Genomic DNA, 6,000 nt, shown 5'->3' on the forward strand with positions numbered 1-6,000 from the left:
CCAGTCCGACTGCCGCAATCGACACGATGTACGTTGAAGAAGTCACTGTCGAGACATGGTCATTCAACATCGAGGCAAGCTACATCATCGGCGGTAGGCTCACTGTTGACTAAGCCGATGCCACAAGAGATGTCGACAGCACAGAATTCGAAGTCAAGGCCTATATCACATCGCAACATTTCAACACCGTCTATGGAGGGTCCAATATCAACGTCGGGAGACACTCGACGTCAAACACTATCGACGTTGAGAAAGATACGATGTCAGCAAGACAGAGCTAGATCAACGTTGCATCCAGGATTCTCGACATCAAGAACCAGATCTCTTTCCTCAGAGATCAGATCCATTCATGAAGAGACAGTGCCAGGGGCAGATAAGTCCCCATTACAGTCTTAAGGTCTCCCTAGAATGTTTCCATTTCCACAAAAATTCCTTACACCTACTCAAAAGCACCCCAAAGAGACTTATCTCTATTACAGTGGTGAAGGACAGGTATTTCTTGGAATGTCAGTAGGCATTTATAGTGTCCATAGCTTTTATATCCTTTTCCTAATTGTATTTTTCCTTGTACCCATTCCGGCTGTTTATATCCCTTTCCTGCTCCAACTTCAAAGCAAGTATTGTACTTCTCTTCGCACCTTGTTCTGCACTGGCATTTTCTACAATTTGCACTCCTTCTGCCCTCCCACCAGTCGCCGTATATCTGCCTCCTACTATACTTGGCAAAGCATCTCCACCTTTTGGTTTCTCTGGTTGACCAACAATTTGGACAAATGTTTTGCTCAAGCTTGAAGACTGAAGTCTGCAAAGCGCTTCTTTACATGCACAAAATAAATGCCATCTTATTTTCTTTAACTTGTCTGATTTATTCTTCCTTCTGTTCTGGTGAGTCAGTCTCCCAGCATAGATCACAGTTTGTGCTGCCTGCTCCCACGTTGTGGGCTGGTTTGGGAATGGCGGCTTCTTACCAGTGTCAGCAGGCAAGCCATAGAAACACTTCTATCTCACCTTTTGTTTAAACTAGTTAAAGGTGAACTGTGCTTTCTCCTCCTAGTCGTCTACATTGCAAGTATTTCATAAGACCTTCAGCTTCCATGTTCCTGTGGAGTTTGTTTCCTTTTCGGATATGGCAGCTACACCAACCAGAGCAAGAGGAAGGTGCTCGCTGTGGTGAAGTGAAGACTCGCTCTCAGCAGGATGTGCTCTAATTATGGGAAGCAAACTGCTTTGTGCAAGGGCACACCAGGAGCATTTGAACTTCAGTGCTAGAAGGAGATCTGCAGAGAATGCCAAAGACATGTCATCACGCCCATATCCCACACAATTCACTGGAACAAAATGCATTGTTGAATACTCCTTGTTTGTGTTTATAAGACCAAAAATTTTCAACTCTAAGAGTGATAATATTTCACAGTGAAGTTTACCTTTCAACTACAAAATAGTGTGCATTGAATTTCATATCCACAAAGTTAAAATGCAATTGTAAAGGGATTTCATGAAAATAATTCTCATTGCGTTGTCAATTGATTTATTTGAACAGCTGTTACCTTGCCATCCAGTTATTGTTTCGTGTGCACCGTGCACCATGCTCCATTTGTATTTCTTCTTGATTTTAACTATTTGTTATTGCACTAGCTACATTTAGATTTGTTTATATGAAACACAAGAAAGGCATCGGTAGAGCATCCTTTAAAAGACATCCTAATTCTGCGTTCTTCAACCATACCTCATAATTTCTAATGTTTTGTCCCTCATTCCTTTCTCCTTTTCCCTCATTCCCCATCCCTGTTTCCTCATCCCTGACTTCTCGTTTGTTTTTTTTCCTGTATTGTTGTAACACCTTTTATTAACTTATTTAAAAAAAAATTAAAGAGCTATTACTTTACCCTACGATGTAATTACTCCCAATTTTGACATTTTTAGACCTGAAATGCTTTGCCTCGCCTTCTGTGCCCCATGAAGTGATCCCGCCATTTCCTTATACTGTGAATTAGAGCCTACAGTGTAAAACGGGTGCAGCGCTACAACACCCCCCTGAACGGGAGGCATTCAGGGTATTTGCCTCAGCATTGCAGCAATGTTCAGTGGCTACATATTTGCAGCACTGCACACATATGACATCCATATCGTTTTCATCCAAAGCGGATGGGGACCATTTTAAAATACATGAAGGCATGTTACTTAATGTGACTATTCAGACCTACTGTATATCAGTAACTTTATGAAAGTTAAAACAAAATGTTCCCAAAATGTTTGGAAGATCGGGCTTGAACATTGCACTGTATGCCTTGGCGGTTGTCTATCAAGCCATTGCTTGACTGCTCCATTAACGCATGGATGGCAGAACCGATGCAGAGGGAGTACAGTTCCGTTTTCAAACGTACCATCCCAACAGGCTATTGATCCCTTTACTAAGCTCTGTTCCTTGAAGCGATGCTTCTGCCACCACTTTACTTTCTGGCATAGAGGAAGTCAAACAGGATTTAGAGGAAGGTATCAATAATGGCTCTCAGGGCACACATGACCACATATATTGTGCCTCAGCCAATTGCGACACAACACAACTAAAGTTGGCTGATCTGGCTGAAGGAGAACACAAGGATACTGGATCTATCCCAGAAAAAATGATCCTAAGTCCTCAGAGTGAATGAAAAGTCTGTGAGCGACCCAGCGTTTTTCACAGAAGGATTCCCGTGCTGCTAGATAAGCAGCTAAAGAGTAAATTTTTGATAAAATGTTCAATTTGAAATATTCTAAGAGCTCTGCACTCTAAGGAGGTTAAAAAAAATGTGTTTTTTTATCACAGAGAGCATCTCTGTGTAAGGAAGTGGAGCTGGAGGGATTGCTTACAGCTTTGGATTTAGTAAGTGTAGTTGAGCAATACCGCAAACATGTTTGCGCTGTTTCCCAGGGAAGGAAAGTCTGATGATCCCTGCATATTCTTGGTGATGTATGGACTGACGCTTCATTACTACAGAGAATCCAGTATGCCTCAGCATTCCGTCTATATAGTGCACTTCACAGCAGTCTGTGAACATACACGTATCATGGTATCTGGACATGCACCGGTCATCATGAACATTTGGGTATAACTTCCCTTGTGGCCTAGAGCTAGTGGTACTAGTGCCTTTACTCCCTCTCAGACACAGTAAAGGGTGGAATTGTTGTGTACCCTGAAAGAAGGGGGCATGTTGTCTACCTGAGGACCTTGAGGAGATGCTACCATGAAAGACTCGAGATCAGGCGGTGACACGGTCTCAACAGGAGGAAAGGTCATGCTGCTTTCAAAGAGGAAGAAGCAGCACAACCACAGCTTTGAGAAGGGATCCAGACCCCTCATCTCAAATGTTTGGGGGACGGGAGACCCAGTGTCTGGAGAGCACCATAAGGACTAAAAGTCACTCCAAGTACACCCACTGGGGACAGAGATAGTTGGGAAAATACCTCCTACTTGTGAACAGAGTTCCCAGTCCTGCAGTTGATGTTTTGATGGTCAGGGGCAGTTGCTGTGACATGAAGTCAAGAGCGAAATTCAGAGTTCTTCCTTAGGAAGTCTGTGTGGAGCTTAGAGACCAGGGAATAAAGGAATGCTCCCTTACTGTGCTGAAAAAGTGACCCTCTGTTTAGTGGTGGGGTCAGCCACCACCCATCATCAGCCTGGAAGCCCCCAGTCCTGCATGGCATGACCCTGTGAGGAGAGCAGCCTGAGGTCTAATGAGTGTCATCATTCTTACTTCCCTGCTCTCCATGGTCAGCTATTAAAGAGGGAAGACACCCAACTTCTCTACAGGGCCACCAACAGGTAAGTGCTTGGCTAATGGGGAAAGAGGGAGAAGTGTGGAGTAGGAGCCTATACCCAGGAGGCCTGGAGCACAACACACAGGCAGCGTGGGGAGCACACCATTTTACCACAAGAAACATTTTCTGGTCGGAGTTGGTTGGATGAAAGAAGAAAACAAGCATTTGCAATGCAACGGGTCTGGCATTTCGTCGAGTTAGAGCTGTTAGCATTGTAAACTCCTAACTGGACTTTGCTTGCCACATTAAATGGAAAAAAATGAGCGTGTTTGCGCTGTGAAATAAAGAGAAAAAGTAGTCCAGAAACCATACGGAAAATATGGAGCCTCGTATGTTTCCAGTAGTTGGTCCCTGCGCTAGAGGAGGGCTAAACAACAGAAAAGGCATGACCTATGCATGCCTTTCACTAATGAAAGCAAGCGGATTTTAAAAGGCAAGCTCACAAACCAATGTAAGGGACTGACATGACATGGGGGTGGTTAGAAGCCCAAAGAGAGATTGCAACAGGGGACGGAGCGCTTTGCGCTCGCCCCTAAAAAAGCCATTGCTTGAAGGAGTGTCACAGAAGTCCATGAGCCTTATCAAAAATGAACTTTTGTTGTGGTGCTCCCAGAGCAGTAGGAGCATCACAAAGTGGCCTATTGGATCCTGAAGGCTGCCGATTACAGTATTATGCCCTCATGTGTGCATGGACACACATCAACCTCATAAGTCTTCTCAGAGACACTTAATGACCCCCAGAAAACTCCGCAGCTTCAGGGAAGATGCTTCCAAGGCTAAGGTTTTGTGTGCTCTCATTATGTGGTTTGACCTGTTGTGTTCAGGGTCACGCAGAGGACCTAGATAAAGTGCTTTAAACAGTATAAATATGGTTTTCAAATGAAACATTCACTATTGAAAGAGTGTAAAAATCAACAGAGTTACCTTTTCAGTAATGGCACCCAAAATATATACTTAATCATAGTAGTAAATGCCCTATAGATTTCATGCACTTTATGACAAAGCCCGTAGGTCTTGCATAATTTGCTGTGGTTTTAGGCCTTAATCTGCTGAAGCACAATAGAAAGAACCTGCTCACTTCCTGCTTCCGATTTGAGGCCACAGAGGCAGGCTGCGTGTTGTTCAGTTCATGGCAGTAGAAGCTTTAATGTCAAATACATCTCATTCAGGGAGAAGACGGTAAGTACCACAACATAATTCAGACTGCTGCTAGAGGCACAAACACTGTATTTTCGATTCAAAGCGTTTTCTAAGACATAGACATTTTCTTAACACTCGCAAGCTTATCAAACACATGAGCTAACGTGATGGCAGTTGTGTCTTCAGGAACTACAAGTGGCCAATTGTCAAGGTCCAAACCATATTCAAAGAGAAAAGGGCGATTTAGTGACGAGGCGTAGCTAAAAGTGCAGAAACCTCTGCGACCTTAAGCTGTATAACACGTTAGCTCACTTGGTGTGACGCAGGTAACAGGAGATCACCTTCATTGTCCTTAAGCAATAAGTCTTTATGACGAGAAAACCTTTGAAGGAGCACATTGGTGACTACAAAGGAAGTTTACACAACTCCCCCGACCTGGGGCATGAGAAAACCTATATCTTTTCTGATAGGGAGTTGCTGTAATTCACCTCACACTTCCCGCTCCATTCCTGTGTGACTCACTGCACATGCAAACAAAAACTGTACTCAAGCTGTACAATGACATTGTTTACAAAAGGAAATGGAAAAATGAAATGAGATAACAAAGGTAAACAAACTTAAACACTTTTTTTCCTTCACTCACTCTCCTTACTGGCATACATTCAGAAGCACACTGCGCGTCACGTAAACTTCTACCTTCCCTTCTTCAATGCTCCTTCAAGTTCAATAAAGATATCCTTGGTGTGTTGTTCCTTTCTAAGAAGCACCTTGCGGAAGCTCATTAAAAGACTATGCTTATTTACAGTTACTCAGCGTAGTATGAACGCAGCGCCCTCTGGGTGTGGCTTTCAGAGAGTCACAGTGAGGTCAGAGCAGAGAGATCCAAAGCAAATCCAGATGGGTGTGATACTCAGCCTTACGCTATTGCACAAAGGTGAGCCAGCAATGTCTACCCTAAGATTGTTAACGGAGGTTCAAACTCCTGTGCAAATTCTTATGCGTAGACAACTACAGATGAGTCGAACTTGGAAGGTAAGCATGTCTGTTACAAGCACAGTTGTT

General features: G+C 43.6%; 1 long non-coding RNA gene across 2 annotated transcripts in view; it reads right to left on the bottom strand.

The window, feature by feature from the left end:
- LOC138284077 (uncharacterized) overlaps positions 1-5,704 on the bottom strand; it is a 41,316-nt gene extending 35,612 nt beyond the window's left edge. The window contains exon 1 of one of the 2 annotated variants that reach the window (XR_011201350.1): positions 5,635-5,704. This is a non-coding gene — a long non-coding RNA (uncharacterized lncRNA). Of the gene's footprint in view, positions 1-5,581 lie in introns of both variants that reach the window. The other variant, XR_011201346.1, reaches the window with a different exon arrangement.
- Positions 5,705-6,000: the final 296 nt, after the last annotated feature.

Source organism: Pleurodeles waltl, chromosome 1_1 (assembly GCF_031143425.1).
Source record: "Pleurodeles waltl isolate 20211129_DDA chromosome 1_1, aPleWal1.hap1.20221129, whole genome shotgun sequence".
NCBI classification, from domain to species: domain Eukaryota; kingdom Metazoa; phylum Chordata; class Amphibia; order Caudata; family Salamandridae; genus Pleurodeles; species Pleurodeles waltl.